Here is a 21,184-nt window from a genome sequence, read left to right as displayed (position 1 = left end):
TGTGTTATTGTTACTGAAATTCATCTTGCTGTTAAGCCCTCCCCTCCCCACAGTGAGCATTTTTGTTGCAGGGATGGTAGTTTTCAGGGTCTATGCTAATTAGTTGAACCATATCTGTTTACCCACTTTCTTTTTCTGTTCTGCACTGTTTCTTACATCTCAGACCTTCCTCCTGGGGTCAATCTCTTTCTTTAGCGAAAATCTATTAACTACCTTATAAAATCTCACAGTCACTGTCTGAAAATGTTTTTATTTTCTCCTTCTTTAGTGATATTTTAATTTGGTTTAGTTTATACTGATGGTCATTTTACGCTTTGAAAACACTATTTTGCTCTCTTCTGGCCTCTGTCATTGCTGTCCTGGTAGTCTAATGATTCTTTCTTCATGGTTAATCTGTCTTTCCTATCTGGTTACTTTTAAGATGTTCTCTCTGCTTTTGTGTTTTGCAATGTCTATTTCAGATGTATCTACTTTTTCCTTTTCTTTTTCTTTTTTTTTTTTTTTGTCTTATTTGGAATTGTGTTGTTTCCTCTCTCTCATGACTTCTGTAAACTATTGAGACATTATTGTTTCAGATGTTTCCTCTCCACCATTCTTTCTATTCTCTTCTTGGGAATTATGAGAAGTATGGCAAAGCTTTTCATTGTTTTCCTGTATCTCTTAAACTCTCTGTCATACTTTCCATTTTTAGTTCTCTCCATCTCTATCCTGGATAATTTATATATTCTGTCAAATTGTTTTTCTGTTACATGAAGTGCTTAGTAGCACTGAATACTTCTGTTGTTGTTTCTGCACACTCTGTCTCAGACAGATGTATGTTTTGTAATTTTTTTCTAGAGAGTGTGTCTTTAGAGGTGCTTGTTTATTTTCCTGAGAGAATCTCATGGGAGTTTGTTGGGTCACGTTCCTTAGAACCAGTCATTTGAGATGAGGGTTCACTGGTAGTGTGTATTAAAGGAGTATTCTAGGCAAGCTGGTGAGGGAGTGGAGGAAAACAGGAGGGAGAAGAGGAGGAGTCTGAGCAAGGGTGTGACCTCAGGCAAAGTCCCATAGAAAAAGATCTCAGCCTGATTCTGGAGTTTAATTTATGTTGCCAAGTTGTTGCAACTGAGACTAGAGAGCTATGAAAATCGGATGGGAGAATGTGTCTTGGAGGGCAGTGCTCTGAAACAGGAGGTCCAGTGGTGCTGGCTGGGAAAGCATACCCCAGAGGGAGTCCCTGCCTCAAGAAACAGTAAAAATGGATCTGGGGGGTCTGGGTGAAGCCCAGACACTGACATTATCCACCAAGATGTCTCTGCAGGGTGATTTTACATCCGATTTAGCACTTAAGAGTACAACTGGCTGAGGACCAATATTTATGTTTGCTTCTCAGTTAGAGGATTCTCTGATACCATGCAGGTTTCTATTCTGAAAAGTGCAGGCCAAAGGAATAGATTTCTCATTTAAGATTTGTTTTCTCCCAAAGTGCAAACCTCGATGAGCTTGCGTGTCAGTGCCCTGGCTGCTGAGCCACTTTTTTCCCTTCCTAGATCTACGTTAGGGACAGCTTCTCCAGGAAAGGACTTTCAGCAAGGTTGCATTCAGTTCTACACCTTAATTGTGTTCTGTGTAAGGATTAAAATCTGATCCAGGTATTAGCTGGTCTCATTAGCCTTCCACACCCCTCTCCTACCACTTCTGAGGGCTGCAAACATGTTTGCACACTAGTCTGGTTAGAGACTTGGGGCTGTGTCTATGAAATGGCTCTTACTCTTCTTTTGTTTCCTTGTTTTTTAATTTTTAAATTTTTTTTCTTAATCTTTCAGTGTGGATCTTCTGTTTCTTTTCTCTTGCAGATGAGTTTTATGTGGAGAGAACTTCAAATTCAAACTGTAAGCAAGATTCTTATCCTTCTAGTCTTGGTTAAGAACCCTGTAGTATTAGGTGCTCAGTAGGGTCCTAAATTGTCCTTAATTGTTAAGATCAGTGACAGAAAAAAATTGGAGAGAGAGTGTAGACAAAGCTGTGAGATCAAAGAGCTCCAGAGACAGAAGTGTGGAAATCCTGATATCCTCAAGAAGGATAGACAGGAAGAACATGTCACCACTGTAACCAGAAGAGGAAGTGAACATAGTTGTGTGCTCTCTGGACTACAGATGTGTTTGATTTCTGTAGCATGAAAAGGATTGGTAAGGAATCCTCTCTTTTATTGTCTTTTTCTTAGAAAATAATTGGAGGTTTCTGAGAGAGCTGGGGGAAAAACTAAAATGCTACTTGCCTCAGTTTCTCTTCTACCCCAAGGAAACTGAAAAACTGTCATATGCTGAATGAATGACAAGAAGTGGGCTTAAAGTCTTGAATGCTAATGGTTTTCTTCAGTACTTTCCTAAAAGTGCTGACTCAATACTGCCCCTCCTAACGTTGTCTTATAAGGTAGCAACCCAGATAAAGGTGTGCATTTTAGGGCATTTAGGCTTCCAGCGAGGAACACTTTTAACAAATGATTCCAATGTAGATTGTAGGATTGATGCTCAACTTCAAGGTTAGTTCCAAAGTATTAAGCATTATCTTGATTTCCTCACATGCAAATAGCTGGGCTGAAAACATTCTAAGCTGGTATTTGTGTAACACATGGAAAAATCAAATATAAGATTCAAGACTATTTGTGAGGAGTGTTGATTCTGCCCAATTTGGCCAGCAGACCTGTAAATTATGGTTATGTGAGGCCTGCTATTCTGTCAGGAAGAGCTCTTTAACTCTTTATAAAGACATAAAAAGGGTTTGCTGAGAATAACTGGACTTACACTGTAGATGATAATTGTATTCAGTTTCTTACAGAAATCATGCTGTAAAAATTATCAGCTACTCCATTCCTTTCTAATATTAGTTTCCCATTCCCTAGGAACTGGAGAAAACTCTTAAGCAAATATTGTAGTTATCTCAGATTGCATCCTCAGATATAAAAATATCTGCATAAGTCTGGAAAACTGGGAATGGGAAACACAACAAGGGTCTGTTTTCCAACCAAGAAAGAATTCCCCAGGCAAGAGAAAATAGAAGTACAGAAGTTTGATCAAATCCAATATATTATTGTCAGAAGGGAGTGTATTTGCATTTGTCACTTAGATTATCAATTGGCCCAGCCATCCTCAGCCTGACAGCATGGGAGCTACAGTAAAAAAGTAAGCAAAATCTCAGAAAGCTGTTTCTCTACAACCTCCATGAGACAATGAGTCTTCTGGAAATGGTGGAATCTGTACACATCGACAGAATGTTAGCTGCACTAGTGGTGTGGATAATAAGAAAGAGGTGGTTTCAACACCTTCTATTCTCTGCAATAGGAGCCCTGACTAGATATCAAGTCTTGGGCTACTTGGCATCATCAGTGGGCAGTGTCTGGGCAGTGATACTATCAATGTGTAACAATGGCATAGCTGCTACTCTTAACTTAGGCACAATTAGACACATTATCTCAATGATCTGGACCAGGATCTAAGAAAAGTAGTAGGTTTCCCCAAGGTAGTCAACAGAATGTTATTAAAACTCATGTGAGGGGCACCTGAGTGGCTCGGTCAGTTAAGCATCCGACTTTGGCTTGGGTCATGATCTCATGGATCGTGGGTTTGAGCCCGGTGTTGAACTCTGTGTTGACAGTTTAGAGCCTGGAGCCTGCTTTAGATTCTGTGTCTCCCTCTCTCTCTGCCCCTCCCCAGCTCTTGCTCTGTCTCTCTCTCTCTCTTTATCTCTCTCTCAAAAGTAAAATTAAACATTAAAAAACAAAACTTGTGTGAGAAACCCACTGGATATTCTCAAATTTATTTGGAAAGTTCTTCTGGATGCTGTATTTCTTGAGGAGTAAGAAGGATTATAGATAGATAGCCTTTCTTTCTTTCTTTCTTTCTTTCTTTCTTTCCTTTATTTAATGTTTAGTGATTTTTAAGGGATACAGAGCAAGCTGGGGAGGGATAGAGAGAGAGGGGGACACAGGATCTGAAGCAGGCTCTGTGCTGAGAGCAGGAACCCGATGCAGGGCTCAAACTCATGAACTGTGAGATCGTGACCTGAGCCGAAGTTGGATGCTTAACTGACTGAGCCACCCAAGCAATTGGCTTTTTCTTTTTTAATAGTTGTTTTTATCACCTTGTTCTTAAATTCAAACTGTTATGACTCAGGAAACGTAGGGGACATATGTATGGTCAGAAGAATGATCTCTGTTCTGCTTTCTTTTCCTGACTCATCCAAACTCTGCTCCTCTTCTGTGTATCTGTGGCAGATGCTGAGGTGAGCTGTTCAGATCCCCTTCAAAGGGCCTGCTACCCCACCACAAGGAGATGGGGGTGGGAGCTGACAATTCTCCAGCAATTGGTTTCCTTATGATCTGCATAGGTTTTTGAACAAAGATCAAGATTCTTCTCAGTGTGCTCCCCAGCCCATGACTGAGCAAAGTGGGCTCAGGGGCATGGCTTTGCTCTGGAGATTCCTGTCACAAGGCTGGCAGAGCTTTTGTCAGGTCTGTGTCATGGTCTGACAGTTCCCCTTGTCCAATCCTACTTCCTCCTCTTTCTTTTAAGGTCTTATACTTTCCAATCAACAGTTTGCACTCCTGACTCATCTCGGTACCTGTTTTCTAGAGTCCAAAAGGAAAAGGATCCCACACTGTCCTCATTCCATACAGTTCTGTGTTATGATATTTTGTGCAACACAGAATCCTTCTCTTCCAGAACCTTCCTTCTTAATTATTTCTTATGCAGCCAGTGAATTGGGTACTGTTACAAGAGACCCGATTTTGGATTCAGACTAGGTCTGGGTTTGAATCCCAACCTTGCCTTATGTTTAACAATAGTAACTTGATCAAGTTATAAATTTCTATGAGCCCCTATCTTTTCATCCTTCCAGTATGGGACTGAGCTAGCAACAGATCCCTCACTGGATGGAAACCTGGATATATATAACTTATGTGTGAAACAATTAGACATCCTCCCAACAGTTCCAGAGTCAGAGATCGCATTTCATGCTCACTGTGGACAGCATGGATTTAATTACATTTATGTCAAGATTTTATTTTCCTTTATAAGAAGAATTTACCAGTAACATGTGTAAAATGGATGACACATTATTTTTTCTTCCTCCTATTAAAAAGAAATCCCCAGCACTATAAAATTTGCTTGCACATTTTCCCTTTCTCCTCAGAATTTCTAGTTTTAATCATATCTCATCTTCTGCCTCTCTTTGGAGTAAATCTTCTCTCCTTAAAGTTTGGTATATTTTCCTATCTATTGACTAAGTTTTGTTGCCATTTTCCTATGACAAGTGGTATTAACTCTTGGTTTTTATAATTACTAGTTCAGCTTTTGGATTAGAATTACATCCGTTGTGTTGTTTACTGTGTTTTGAAAGAAAGGTTTCACTCCATTTAACTTCCTCTTTGTCTTTTAAAATAACTACTTGAAATATTTTCCCTGGTGTTTTTCCAGAGAAACAAAAAATTGGGAGAAGGACGAAAAGACAAGGGGAATTACGGAAAATGTTTTAAGTTAGCTTTCTTTTTTTTTCTTCTTTTCATTTTCCTTGCCAAGTTTAAACCCATGAAGTCTTGACTAAATACTAAGTACAGAAAAGCCCCAAAAAACTAAACCTGGTTCAAGTATGGTTACATATCCCTATATTATATTTTGATAAGGGATCTTTTTAGTGTAATAAGTATTTATAATAAATGAGCACCAAATAACACTAACATCTTACCATTTTATGGTGTTTTACAGTTTGCGAAGGGCTTTCACTTTATCTTCTTTTAATCTTGTCTAAAAATACCCCAAAAGCTGAACTGCTCCTTTTGGACTTTTCAGAATCCTGTTTATATGGTATTAAGAAGATTAAAATGATGTGTAATAGAGTGTGAAAATGGAAATCTTGCTTGAGACCTTAAGACAACAGAGACCAGAGATTCCTAACATGTACAGGACAGTCTTCCCCCACTTTCTGGGGAGCTCAGAGACTTGAGAGCAGTCACAAATCACAGCCCAGCAAGTACAACTGCTGGGAGTGGAGTTCTACTATATCTCACACTTCACCTTTCCATCTAGCCTCTCGCCTTGTAGAATTACCACGGATGATGTGATGTCTGTTCACTCTGTCCCTCAAACTACAGGAGGCACACATAGAGTTCCACAATTGGTTTCCTTAAATCCCCTCTCCCATGACTTGGGTTTAGGAGGAAACTCCTCATACTCTTCCTCTTTAGGGGGGCTCTTTTAAAAGACTGTTCCCAAAGTCCCCTTCAGAAATCCCCTTCTATGCTCTAACTCCTGACTCCTGTGGTCAAGGAACTATTAAGAGTTACATGATTGGTTTTGGCTAGCTAATTTTTCCAAGTGCTACAAGGTGTTCTTCCACATTTTGGTATCTGAAATCTGCTGGTCTTAGCCCAAAATTCTATTTTGAAAGCCAAGTACAAATAAAATTTTGAAAAACAGTAACACACGTGCACAGCTTGCATAGATAAATGTGTGCCATGAGAGCTGATTCTCTACCAAAATCAGTGACTCTGACTTCAGAATTCATCCCTGATACTAAACAAATGGGCTCACATGTTATGAGATCGTCACTCGAGATTTTTCCATGTCTACTTAAATATCAATGAACACAATAAAATTCAGCAAATATTCACTTATGGCTTTCTAGATGCCAAACCCAGAAAAAAATTAAAGAAACAAAGGTTTTTGAAATAATTTCAGATATGTAGGGGTAGAAAAATAAAAATCAAATTCAACAGTAATTTAAAAAATGGGACTTAACATAATAGCAACACATGAGTGTGGGCCTTTACAATAGGATGGGGGGGGCACAAAATGTTGGGTGTCCCAGTTGGGTGGGGGCTGGCAGCACAGGCAGTGAAAGAATTCACCCAAAGAAGAACAAAAGAGTTGGAAGTTTATTGAATACACTGCAAGGGAGCAGCGGGACAGGACAGCAAAGGAGAAATGGCCAAAAGACGGTGGTGGGACCACAGTTATAAGGCAGAGTGAGGAAGTATGGGAACATATGGAGTTTTCCTTTTTTTGGTAATCCTAGGAACTGTACCTTGCTGTCATTGGTCAGTTAGGGCTTCTGGCTATTTTGAGGCTGTTTGCTTTCAGCTCAGAGGGCACCATGGGCCCTTTTGCCTTGCTCAAGTTTCCATTGTTGAAGCCCGTTGCCTAAAAGCAGCCTCCACAATGAGATGGTTTCTATACTTTCTATAACAAAATCTATTGACTGTTGCTTTCTTGGGCACATAGCTGGATTGTTTTTCCCAGCTTTATTTACAGATAATGCATGACTGTGTGCGTGGCTTCAATCAGTGGAATATGTGTCACTTCTGACACGAGACTTTTAGGAAGCATGTATGCCTTTTCCACACTCTTTTTTCCCATCACTAGCTGGATGTCTTGCTCCCACCTTCAGACATTCTGATTTAATTTATACAGGGTACAGCCTTGGCATCAGGATTTTTAAAAGCTCTCAGGTGATTCTAATCACCTTCTTCCAGCAAAGCTTGGGAATCTCTATCCCAAGGGATAGCACAGCAAGCAGTTGGAAGAAGCTGAGGTCTTGAGTCACCACATGGAGGAAAACTATCTGTTCATCAGGAACATAAGGTTTGAACTGTAATATAAATAAGGAATAAGGTTGTGGGGTCTCTTTGACAGAGCAGCTTAGCATTACCTTCGTTAACATACTCAATAATTTAGCAAAATGTGTAAAAGAAAAATCATAATGCTGAAGGTTGCAGTGATAGTAGTTTGCTCACAGGTATTGCTTTTGCAAAGATATATTATAAGTACATATGATATTAATATATAATATGAGAAATGAAGATATTTCTACCATGTAATCAGTAAGCTGATTTAGTATTATATGAAAAAATAATTCAACACAAGAAATGAGATGAGTATAAAAAACTTCTACATACGTTGAAGTAAAAAAAAAAAAAATGTTTGCCTGCTGCCAGGTGTCCTATTGATATTAGAATAAAATTTAAACTCATTACCATGAGTTTCCAAGACCGGGCGTGTTTGTGTCATCTTACCTTGCTCTTCCTTGCACTTACCATCATCCTTCAGTGGGTGATCTTCTATTGGTGCCTCAATAGGCACACAACCCCTTATACTTCAGGACCTTTGCACATGCTTTCTTGTCTTAAAGCATAATTATCTTTCCTGGGGCACCTGGGTGGCTCAGTCAGTTGAGCATCCAGACTTCAGCTCAGGTCATGATCTCATGGTTGGTGAGTTCAAGCCCCTCATCCAGGTCACAGCTGTCAGCTCAGAAACTGCTTAGGACCCTATGCTTCCTTCTCTCTCTGCCCCTCCCCTGCTCATTCTCTGTCTCTCAAAAATAAAAACATAAGGAGCACCTGGGTGACTCAGTCAGCTGAGCGTCTGACTTTGGCTCATGTCAAGATCCCATGGTTTGTGAGTTCAAGCCCCTCATTAGGCCCTCTGCTCTCAGTGCAGAGCTCACTTCAGATCTTTTGTCTCCCTCTCTCTTTGCCTCCCCCCTGCTCATGCTTCTCTCTCAAAAATAAACACTAAAAAATAAATAAAAAATAAAAAAATAAACCTTTAAAAAAACAAAAGAAAAAACATAATTATCTTCCCTAACTTTTCTTGCTTTTTACCTGGTATACTCTTTCTCACCCGCCAAGCTACAGCTTAAATTTAATTTACATAAGGAAACTTTCTGGTCTAGGTTTGGTCTGGCAATTATATGCTGTATACTTTTTCCTTGTAAGAACACCATTTTATTTTAAATAATGATTCTTATTTATTTAACAGTTTCCTTCCTTGCTAGACTTAAAGTCCTAGAAAAGCAGGAGGTATGTCTACTTTCTGTAGTGCTATTTTCTCCAACCACATATGAGACACATAGTAGGTGGTAAGTATTTGTTGAAAGAATAAATTAATCCAAGTCGCAGTACTTTTCGTTACAAGAAATAATAGCTCATTGGAGCTGGTGGAAGCAAGATCAACCTGTTGGTTTTCAAGACATTGTTTTCACCAAGGACCAATGAATTGTACTTTCTCTGTCTTAACACGGATATCTTTTTTCCCAAATGAATCATTAAAAAAGGAAATGCACTCTTTAAAAGGCTCACATTTGCAGAATAAAAAAAAATGTTATTACGTGACTCAGCCAATGTAATCGTTAGGGCTTATCTAAGTTTATTAAATGCCCTCAGGATCCGTTTCCCATATTAGCCTCTGTGATCTGCTGTTCCAGGAACAACATCATGTTGTTGGGTTTTTTTTTTGTTTTGTTTTGTTTTTTAATTTTGACTGTAACCTTATGTCCTTTTATAGCATTTCCTAAGGAAGTTTGTCTACATTCACATCCTCAGTAAGAGCCATTGAATATTCAGTATTAAATGCATGTGTATAAGTCTGTATTTCCAGATTTATAGGACACATAGTAATGGAGATATAGATCTTACTTATGCTTTTGTTTTGTATAAACATTGTGAGTATCCTTCATTCCTACAAACCATCTTTGGAGGAGCTGCTCTCTGGTTTCTATTGCTAGACTCACATAACAATAGAATGATTTGGAACAAAGTTCATTGCTTTAAAGACAATATACTTGACTCAAAATCCTATTGGGCTCACACCTACAAGTGTCCTCACTGATATCCCTCCAAGAACACAGCTCATTGCCCTTACCTTCTGCAGTTCTCTCCAGGTGAATCTCTGCTCTCATATTCAAAAGGCTTAAGGTACGAAAATACCCAGCTGTCTATGAAGGTTGCTATGAGCTAGTGAGCAAAGGCATGATTTAAGAGATGATAGAAGACTATTTGTTTGGCTAGAGTCCACCAGCCTTTTCTCATTTGTCCTCTGGGTAATATATGTTTTGCACTTGAAGGGAGAAGAGAAGGAGTAGCAGCCACTGAGACCTCTGCCTTTTAGGTTACCTTGACTTAGGGACAAGTGTGCTGGCTGGAACTTGAGTCTGTGCCTCATGGGGGAAACACTGCAAATGCCACCATGGAGGGGGCACTATGACCGCAATTACCAAAAAAACCCTCTGTAGCAATCAGTTTTATATCCTCAATGTGGCAAATGCTGTGCTAGATCCACAGTTGGGTGATACAGGAAATGAGTTGTTTGGGGAGAGTATTGAAGCAGGAAAGGATTCGGAGAGGGAAAAGCATAAAAGAGATCATTTGGGCAGTTGGATGAGCAAAAGCAAGGATATTGAGGTGGTTAGTACAGGAGGTGTATCAAAGCTGTAAGTAGTAGAGTTTGGTTGGTATAGAAGGGGTCACTGAGGATGAGAAGGGGTCACTGGGAGGACCTTAAATGACAGAGGAGTCATGAAAGATGTGTGAGTGTGGCGGCGAAGTGTTTGGAGATGAGTTTTAGGAAGATGAATGTGAGGAGGAGCCACGATGGTGGAACAGCATGGAAGTTTTTTGTGTGTCTTGCATCCATGAAATACAGCCAGACCAACACTAAACCATCCTGCACACCTAGAAAACTGATCTGAGGATTAACACAACAATCTGCACAACCTGAACCACGGAATTCAGCAGTCTACTTCAGTGTATTCATTTTTTCAAATTTTCAAGCCATTTCCTTTTTTTTTTTCTTTTTTCCCCTTTTTTCTCTAATCTATCAAGCCACTTTCAACACCCAGACCAAAACACACCTAGGATCTAGCATAATTTATTCTATTTTGTGTGTGTATGTTTGTTTTTTATTTTTTAATTTTAATATTTTTTTAATTTTAATTTTTTTAATTTAAATTTTTTCTACTTCATTAATTCCTTTTCTCCCTTCAAAATGATGAAATGAAGGAATTCACCCCCAAAGAAAGAGCAGGAAGAAACGACAGCCAGGGACATAACCAACACAGATACAAGCAAGATGTCTGAACCAGAATTTAGAATCACGATAATAAGGAAGATGAATGTAATATGTATGTGTAAAATGGTTTAGGCAGAGAGAGATCAATTAAGAAGTTGATACAATAAATAATGAGACTCGAAGAGAGAAGGGAGGCAGAGAGAGAAAAGAGGTGGATGGAAGTCATTGCTAAGTGTAACATAAATGATTTAGTAGCTGTGAGGATGGAGGAGGAAGAGTAAAAGAAAGTGGGCGATGAATTCAAGATTACTCCAAGGCTTTAAATCTGATTACCAGTGCAATTAAATAAAGCATTGGGAGGTGTGGCTAGTTTAGGAGTGGGGAAAGAGACACAGAGAAAGAGGAGTATACTATATAATGATAATACAGTATACTAATATACTATAGATATTTACATTTTTATTATGACTACAAAGCTCTAAAAATATACCCTTTATTTCAGAAAAGAGAGCTTAGATTTTACCAAGGTCCTAAAGAGATGGAGAAATTTTTCCCGACCAACACTGATGTTCTGGGTTTTCCCTACTGACCTCCAAAATTATGTCTAACCCTTATTGCAATTGCTTGTTTACTTATCTTTATTCTGCAGTGTTCTCTAGTCTTCAGGGAGGCCGGGAAAATCTTTATTATATTCCCAGTATATTCCTTATTATATTCCCAAAGAATCTTGTAATTTCGCTATTTCCCACTACTTTGCTATTACCTAAGTTATGAGGATGGCTACTCAGCTTCCTACTTCACAGTTTGGACAAAGAAAGAGCTGACACAGAAAGAAGAGAGGCCCTAACCACCTGAGCAACAGAAAATTTAGGTTTGACTATTTAAATAGTGATTTCATTAGCCCATTGTTAACCGAATAAAGATATACAGTTAAATTCTAATCACTTTAGACCAAGAGCTGTATTTGGCACCATGATTCAGCATCATTACCTGTATGCAAAAATATTTCTGGAAGTTTTCCTGGTAAACAATCAGTTGTGAAGCCACTCTACCACGATGTTTCTCAAACTGGGATATAGGCATTGGTCCCTTGACACAACAGACTAATCATGGAGCATATTCCTAGTGTGTTGATTTTACTGGAAGATTTGAGAAGATATGCTTTTTTTTTTTTCACTGAGGTCAACTTGCATATATTATTTGGCCATTCAATAAATACTTATTGCATTCAGGCAGAATATCAGATTCTGGGAAGTATTGATTTAGAAAATGGATTTGGGGACATCTGGGTGTCTTAGTCAGTTAAGTGTCTGACTCCAGCTCAGGTCATGATCTCACAGTTTGTGGGTTCGAGCCCCATGTCAGGCTCTGTGCTGACAGCTTGGAGCCTGGAGCCTGCCTCAGATTCTGTCTCTCTCTTTCCCTCCTCCTCCTCCATTCATGCTCTGTCTCTTTCTATCTCAAAAATAAAACAAATGTTAAAAAAATTTTAGAAAATGGATTTGGTAGTGGTATTAGGTCCATCGGGTAAAGTGCATGTATTTTTAAGTTGAAGCATAAGACCACAAGAAATTTTGATCTTGAAGTGGATTCCTTCGGATTGAACCATCATGTCCATGAAGGTATTATTCACTCTTCTCAAGTGCTCAGGGTGACTCTTGGGAAGAGCTGGGGAGGTAAGCATGGAAAGCTGTAGAAGTGTGAGAGCAACGTGCCGTGAGGTGCTTCATGGGGCAGGCACAACAGTCTAACATTCCTGCTCTGTCTCTGAGTGGCCATATTTGTGAAAGTTCCACAATGTCTGGGAAGTAGATATTGTCTTCATTGAAACTAAATTCAGTTTCTGGCCCAAAGAAACTTCTTGTGGCCCCTGAACACTAGTGGTGCAAGAATGATTTTTCTCTTTGTTTTGAGTTTAAATAGAGAGTTGAAAAGGGCTGGAAATATCTTTTTACCTTTCTGCACGCTTACCCTGAATTGAATGCCTTGTTAAATATACAGAAGAATACTAATAGTTTTTAAATACGCTTTATTTGATTTTGGAAACTGCATGTAACGTATATGGTATAGATAGGCACATGCACACAAAATACACATCTGGAGGGGTGCCTGGGTGGCTCAGTCGGTTAAGTGTCTGACTTCAGCCTAGGTCATGATCTTGCTGTTTCCGAGTTCGAGACCTGCATCTGGCTCTGTGCTGACAGCTCAGAGCCTGGAGCCTGTTTCAGATTCTGTGTCTCCCTCTCTCTCTCTGCTTCTCCCCCACTCATGCTCTGTCTCTCAAAAATAAACATTAAAAATTTTAAGAAAAAATAACAAAACAAAATGCACATCTGGAGTTTTACGTATACCTAGATGAATTCAGAAAAGTATTAAAATTAGACATACTTAAATATGCTCTGTAAGATTTAGTTAATCAGACATACTATATGGCACAATAAGAAATTACTTCTAGAATTCTGCCTGCTAAATTCTTAAAAAAAATTTAACATATTAAAGAGGTCAGTTTTAATAAAAATAACTAATTACAGAATTCACAAAGGGAAAGCAATTACATGACCTTTAATGTGATTTAATTTAATATAACATCTCTGAATGTCTGTTTAAAGGATTATATAGAAAATACATAGAAGTAGCATATCATATTAACAGGTTTCTTTTAAAATATGTATATCAGGTTATTTTTTTGAGTCATGTAATTAATAGCCTTGAAATGTTTACAATACTAATCTGATGAGCTATTGTCAAAAATACTCCAAATGTAAATCATGTCATCAAAATTGTTATAATACTCAAATTAGCAAGGTCTAAATTTATTTATTTTTATTATTGTTAGAAGCAAAAAGTTTTATTATTTTCAGTTTGAGTAAATAGAAATAGTTTCCTTAAGCATTCCATTTAACTAATGACAAAAGTATGAATTACTAATTGTGGAGATAATTAGGTTTGCTAGCAATCCTGTCTTTACTAAATTTGAACAATGTTGGAGCCAGCCCAGTCCCTTTACTTTGACAAATAAAGTTGAAGTCTCTGTCCCATTTCTGAATCTACATTATTTTTAATCCTTGGTATCATTTACATAATTTTTGTTTATTTGTGTCATCAAGTCAATGTCAAAATTGCACCAAGATATAAGCAGAATATTTAGATTTGCTTGGCCAAATTAAAAAAAAAATCACTCATAAAGTTAATGTTACTGAGATTTACTACCAAGCCAATGAAAAGACAGTGTAATAGATATGCTCTAGAAAAGAATCTTAGCAGGAAAGTGGATGTTATTGCTTCCTGATGTGTCTCTGATTGTTTATAGACATGCACCTGAACTTTGGGGGTCACTGTGGCCTATCTAGAATGAGGAATCCTCCAGTTTGGAGGAGACTTAGACTTAAGGTTTACATGCAATGCAATTCTTTGTTGTCCCTCAGGGACATACTTTTGCATTCTATTCCTTTCTGCTTCACTTGGCCTAAAGTAGCACATAGAAAAATAAAGAGTAAAACAATTCACTTTTCATTCAACACATTTTCATTGATTGTTTGCTGGGTAATGCAATAGATATTGAAGCTACAGAGTTGAAAACGACATGGTCCAAGCTTCCAAAAATTTTAAAATCGCATTGGAAGAGAGACACATAAATAAGTATAATGCAAATGTAGCTCACTAAAAGATATAGACACCAGCAATTATAGAGCCTAAAGACTATAATTAACAAGCCATGTTCAATAGCTGGACAAAGAGGGGAAGAGCGTTTAAGACAAGTGGAGCAAAAGCATGCCCTGTGAGTAACTTGTCCTGTGAGTATTCTGCAAGAACAGTTAACGTATCTAATCAATTTTAATTTGGTAAATGAGTGATGTGTTACAATAGGAGTAGTATATGACACTGAATGTCACATGACCACAACTAAGCCAATGGTTCTTCTCACACACGTGCGTGCATACTTCAGGATTGTAGGTGATAATCTCCCATGCTTGGCTACTCGGTCTCAGGCCATGGTGTTTGGCAGAAATCAGTGATTTTTCAGAACATTAGAAAGTGCCCACAACTGGCACTAGTGTATGTTTTGTCACTTCAAAGCACCTATGGACAGTCCTCTGCTTTTTCATGCAAGAGTAAGGAATGTTTTCCTTCATTCTAGCTCAGACTGCCTGCAGATATAGACCCTTTCCTCTGCTGCCTTATTGCCAGTTACATTAAATATAGCATATGACAAGAATTTGTTAATACTGTACTGTAGTCAACATCCGTGTGGGTGTATACAATGACCCTCATGCAGAAAAAGATTCCATTGAAGCAATAGATAGCAGTTTTTCCACTAGTGATAGTGAAAGTCATCCTACACAATAACCCTCCTCTCTCTGGTCTCCCTCACATCAGCCCCGAAGGTTTTCAAAGGTAAGTGCAGGTTAATTTGTTTATTTTTCCTCATATTTTGTATTTTCTTTATTATTTTGTATTATGTTACAGTATTGTAATCATTTTTATATGAATATTTTTGGGTTGTGGAATGGATCCTCTGAGTTTCCATCATTTCTTATAGGGAAATTCGCTTTGAAATACAAGTGCTTTGGATTATAAGCATGTTTACAGAATGAATTATGCCAAACAAAGGTTTTACTGTATTAGCAAATTAAATCTAGGAATATATAAAAGGGAGATGATGACATAACGAGGAGGAATTTATCACTGGAATCCAAGGTTGGTTTAATACTAAAAAATCCATTCATTTTGGCATATTAACAGAATAACATAACATTTACAGAAAACATAACATTAGCAGAAAGAGCATACAATCAGCACAATAGATGCATAAAAAACATTTGACAAATTTCAACATCTATTTATGATAAACTCTTTCAACAAACTGAACAGCAGGAAATGTCCCTGATCTGACAAAAGGGATATACAGAAAACCTACAGATGACATCACACTTAATAGTGAAAAATTGAATCCTTTTTCAGATTAAGAACAAGCCAATTATACCCAGTCTCATTATTTCTATTTAACATCATACAGGAGATACTAGCTAGTGCAATAAGGTAAGAAAAAGGAAACAGGAGACTGACCGGAAAAAAGTAAAACTTTCTTTATTGGTAGATGACATGATCATGAATGTAGAATGTTTTTAAGGAATCTGCAAAAACACTAGAAGTCATAAGTGAATTCAGCAATATTCCAGGGTACAAAGTCACTTCCATATTCTAGTAGTGAACAATTAAAAAATGGTATTCAAAGAATGCCATTTATAGTAGCATTAAAATGATAAATTATTGTAGGGTAGATTCAATGAACTATGTGTGAGACATACACACTGAAAAGTTGAAAATACAGCTGAGAGATAAAAGAAGACCTGGATAGAAAGATGTATTGTGTTCATGGATTGGAAGACTCAATATTGTTAAGATGTACATTCTCCCCAAACTTATTTATAGATTCAACACAATTAAAATCAAATTCTTATCAGAATTTTGTAGGAATTCTCAAGCTAACTTCAACTTTTATATAGAAATGAAAATTGCATTGAAAAGTCCAAATAATCTTGAAAATGAAGAACAAACTTAGAGAACTAATCATACCTGATTTCAAGATGTACTATAAGGCTATAGTACAAAAACAGAGTGGTAAAGGTAAAAGGATACATATGGGTCAATGGAACAGAACAGAAAGTCTAGGAAGAAATGTATATTTGTTCAAGTGATTTTTGACAAAGGTGCCAACATGATTCAGTGGGAGAACAGAACTATTTTTTTTAACAATTTATGCATGAAAAAAATGAACTTCAACTTCCATCTCATACCATACACAAAAATAAACCCCAAATAGACCATAAACCCAACATAAAAGCTATGAATATATTTTATGTTTCTAGAGAAACATATTCATAACTTTAAAGTAGACAAAGATCTCTTAAAGAAGAAAGTCAAAGCAATAGTGAACAAACAAAAAGCAATAATTGGACTTGATCAAAATTAAAACATTTAAAAAACACCATTAAGAAAGTGAAAAAGCAATCCAAAAAATATTGACACGTATAGCTGACAAATGACATATCCAGAATATACAGATAGTCCCTGACTTAAAATGGTTCAACTTGTGATTTTGTAACTTTATGATGATACAAAAGGGATATGAATTCATTAGAAGCTTAACTTTGAATTTTAAAGTTTGATCTCCTGGGCTAGCAATATGCTATATGGTGCTTGGTTGTGATACTGGGCAGTGGGAATAAGCCGTATGTCTCAGTCAGCCACACCCATGAGCAAAAACAAACAGTGTAGTTACAACCATTCTGTACCCATTCAACCATTCTGTTTTTCACTTTCAGTACAATGTTCAATAAATTACATGAGATATTCAACACTTCATTATAAAATATATTTTGTGTTAGATGATTTTGCTCATCTGTAGGCTAATGTAAGGGTTCTGATCATGTTTAAGGTAGGCTAGGTTAAGCTATGATGTTTGGTAAGTTAGGTGTAATAAATGCACTTTTTTATTTATGATATTTTCAGTTTACAAAGGGCTTATCAGGCCATAACCCCATTGCAAGCTAAGGCAGATCTATAGATGAAAAGTTGCAATGCAATAAGAAAATAACCAAATTAAAAGTTTGAATAGACACTTCATAGAAGAATTGTATCAGTTTTCTATTGTGGGATAACATATTTCCACAAACCTAAGTGACTTATAACAATACCCATTTATTGTCTTATATTTCTATAGGGCAGAAGTCCAGGTGAGCTGAACTGGGAGCTTTGCTTAGGTTCTCCCAAACACAAAATAAAAGGTGTTGGCCTGACTGGGCTCTATTTGGAGGCTCTGAGGAAGAATTCACTTCTGAGTTCATTCGGGCAGTGGGCAGAATTTAGCTCCTCATGGTTGTAGAAATGAAATTCCCATTTTTTTGCTGGTTGTTGGCTTGGGGACTGTGCTCATTTTCTAGAGGCCACTCTCAGGTTCTTGCCTCATGGCTTCTTCACCTAAGCAAGGAGAACCTCCCTCAAATCAAATCCTTCTCATTTTTCAGATCTACCTGACTTTTTCTTCTACCACTAGCCTCAGAAAACTGCTTCTAAAGAGATCATGTGATTAAATTAGGCTTATCTGGATTATCTGCCTACTATAATCTAATTTTTAACCTATTGTAACCCTAATTACATCTGCAAAATCCCTTTTGCCAAGTAACATAATATAACGTAATGCAACGGGAGTGACACCAAGAGCAAAGGTCATGACAGCTATCTTAGAATTATGCCTATCACCTGGAGATATGTGAACGAACAGGTCCATGAAGATATTCTCCCAAAACCATTAGTCACAAGGGAGAGACAAATTAAAACCACAATCAGGAAACTATCCACATCAAATCAGGAACGTAATAAAATTAAGTATTGGCAAGTCTGTGGAAGAACTGAAGCTCTCATACTTTTCTGAAAGGAATGAAGGAACGTTTCAATTTCTTCAGAGAATATTTTGGCAATTTTTGTAAAATTATATGTGTAATTACCACATGACCCAGCAAGTCCACTGCTTGACATTTACCCGAGAGAAATGAAAACTATATTTATAAGACTTTCATTGAAGCTTTATACATCATTATCAAAAACTGGAAATAACCCAAATATAATATACAGGTGAATTAATAAATTGTTGTGTATTCATACAATGGAGTTGTCAGCAATAAGAAGGCATAAACTACTAATCCATGTAACAACATGGATGAATGTCAAAAAAATATAATACTTAACCAAAAAAGCCAGGCACACAAAAATATATACTGTATGACTACATTTACATGACACTTTTGAATAGGCAAAACTAATCTCTAGTGATAGTTTCAGATCAGTGGTTATTGTAGGTGGGTGATGGCGAGATTGCCTAGTCAGAAGCACAAGAGAACTTCCTGGGGAGATAACAAATATTCTGTATCTTTTAGGTGGTCATTTTTATGCCCAAAAGATTTCAGATTTTTCATGTATAGTGGATTGTTTCTATTTTATGAAAATTATACTTAAAGTTGATTTTAAAATATAATGTACATATTTCTAATGAAAACAAACAGATTTGTCTTCTTTTATTATTTAACAGCATTCTGGAATTTGGAGTTGATTAAAATTAGAGATAGAATATAAATAAACTATAAGTATTTGAAAGTGGTAAGTAAGTTGTCTTAGTTTGGGTTGCTGTAACAAATTACTGGAGTAGTAATTTGTTGACTGGACGGTTTAAACAACAAACATTTATCTGTCACAGTTCTGGAGGCTGGGAAGTCTAATACCAAAGTACCAACAAATTTGTTCCTTAGTGAGGGCCTTCATCCTGGTTTGCAGATATCTATCTTCTCACTCTGTCCTCACATAGGGGAGAGCAGAGAGAGCAAACGCTAGTCTCTTTCTCTTCTTATAAGAACACTAATCCCATCATGGGGCTCATGACCTCATCTAAATATAATTATCGAGGACTGACTTCCTAATATTATCCCATTGGAGGTTATTTTAACATGTGAAGTTTGGGGGGAACGCAAACATATACTCCATAATACAAGTGTAACACTATTTGCAGATAAAATATTTTCTGCAAAGTCAAGGTAACATGGTAAAACAACACTGAGATTATTGAGAAAGCTTAGCAAAATTGCTCAATATAAGGTAAATATATAATCAGAAAATATAAACAAATAATGCATTCTAATGGGAGTACAAAATGTGAAATAAAAATATGAAATTTGTATGATTGATCATTACAAGAAATGTACAAACCTATATAAATTTGATAGAAAGATAAAAAGAAGACTTAAGTAAATGGGAAACCATGTTTTCAAATAGAAAGAAGACTAAAAATATGTTTTTTTTTTGTAAATTATTTCCTAAATTTAATAAAGTTCCAACAAAATGCCCAACAGAGAATAGCTGTTTCATTTCTCTCGGGTAAATGTCAACAGATAATTTTGAAAGGAGTGAAAAGTAGACTGGAACTCGCAGAGTTAAAATATACTTTAAAGCTATAATAATCAAATTCATCAGATCATCGTAATATAGTTTTAAAAAATATGAAAAAAATGATTCATTAAACAGAATAGGTGGCCCATAAACAGATCTTATTATAAAATAATGGTAAGTAAGTGACAAAGATCAAAGACGGTATTACACATCAGAGCAGAGGAAAAAGATTAAATGGTGATTGTGTAACAAATAAAATATTAACTTAAGTTCTCATCCCATAGCATATGCCAAAATAAATTCTAGAACAGAATTAAAACAAACAAACAAACACCTTTAAGGGGCACCTGAGTGGCTTAGTTGGTTAAGCATCCGACTTCAGCTCAGGTTATGATCTTGTGGTCCGTGGGTTCAAGCCCTGTGTCGGGCTCTGTGCTGATAGCTCAGAGCCTGGATCCTGCTTCAGGTTCTGTCTCCCTCTCTCTCAGCCCCTCCCTCGCTCGCACTCTCTCTCTCTCTCCAAAAATAAATAAACATTAAAAAGTTGAAAAAAAACCCTTTTAAACAGATATAAATAAAAAGTTAGTATTTATTAACTAAAGCATTGGAATACAATGCAATAGTAAAGGCACCAAATTTGCTTAAGTAAACTTTCCCTTAGAAAAAAAAAAGCATCATGAATGCAGAGACCCTGGAGGTCTGACTCATCACTAACCTCTGTGACCTCCAGGAGATCTAGCCAGTGTATGTGCTAATAAATCTTTATAGAATGTATAAAAACAACTGTTTTTATTTTTTGTAAAGGCAGCACCACAATCGTTTTCTTAAACAACAAATTGGGAAACATATTTGTCATGTAGATGTGAAGATTAATATACTCTTGTAAAAAGTTCATGCAAATAATAAAAAACTTCGTTAAGACCCATTAGATGGACAAGTATATGAACAAACTATTCAACAACAGAGGGAATACAACAAAGATTAACGAACATTTGAAAAAAAGTTAATATTAATAACAAAGAATTGCATGTTATCTGTCAAATTACAGGATTTTTTTTTAGTTTATTTATTTTGAGAGAGAAAGAGAGAGAGCGAGCATTAAGGAAGAGGCAGAGAGAGAGGGAGAGACAGAATCCCAAGCAGGCTCCGTGCTGTCATCTCAGAGCCTAGTACTGGGCTTGATCCCACCAACCTTGAGATCATGACTTGAGCAGAGATCAAGAGTTAGACTCTCAATTGACTGAGCCCACCAGGCACCCCAAATTACAGGCTTTTTAAAAATAAGAATATTCAATGTTGGTTTCGGCATAAGTGTAATAGGTCATTTCATACAGTTTGGGGGTAGTTAACACAAACTTTTTAGAAAGGTAATTTCACATTCTATATCACAGCCCTAAAAATACTACTTTTGACCCTGC

The 21,184-nt window shown here is 36.9% G+C and overlaps 1 pseudogene; it reads right to left on the bottom strand.

Annotated features, from left to right (window-relative positions):
- The window catches only part of LOC125919822 (cytochrome c oxidase subunit 1-like), a 44,722-nt pseudogene extending 35,005 nt beyond the window's left edge, over positions 1–9,717 (bottom strand).
- Positions 9,718–21,184: the final 11,467 nt, after the last annotated feature.

This window comes from Panthera uncia, chromosome B4 (genome assembly GCF_023721935.1).
Source record: "Panthera uncia isolate 11264 chromosome B4, Puncia_PCG_1.0, whole genome shotgun sequence".
NCBI lineage: Eukaryota > Metazoa > Chordata > Mammalia > Carnivora > Felidae > Panthera > Panthera uncia.
This window is presented reverse-complemented; position numbering and strand designations above follow the sequence as displayed.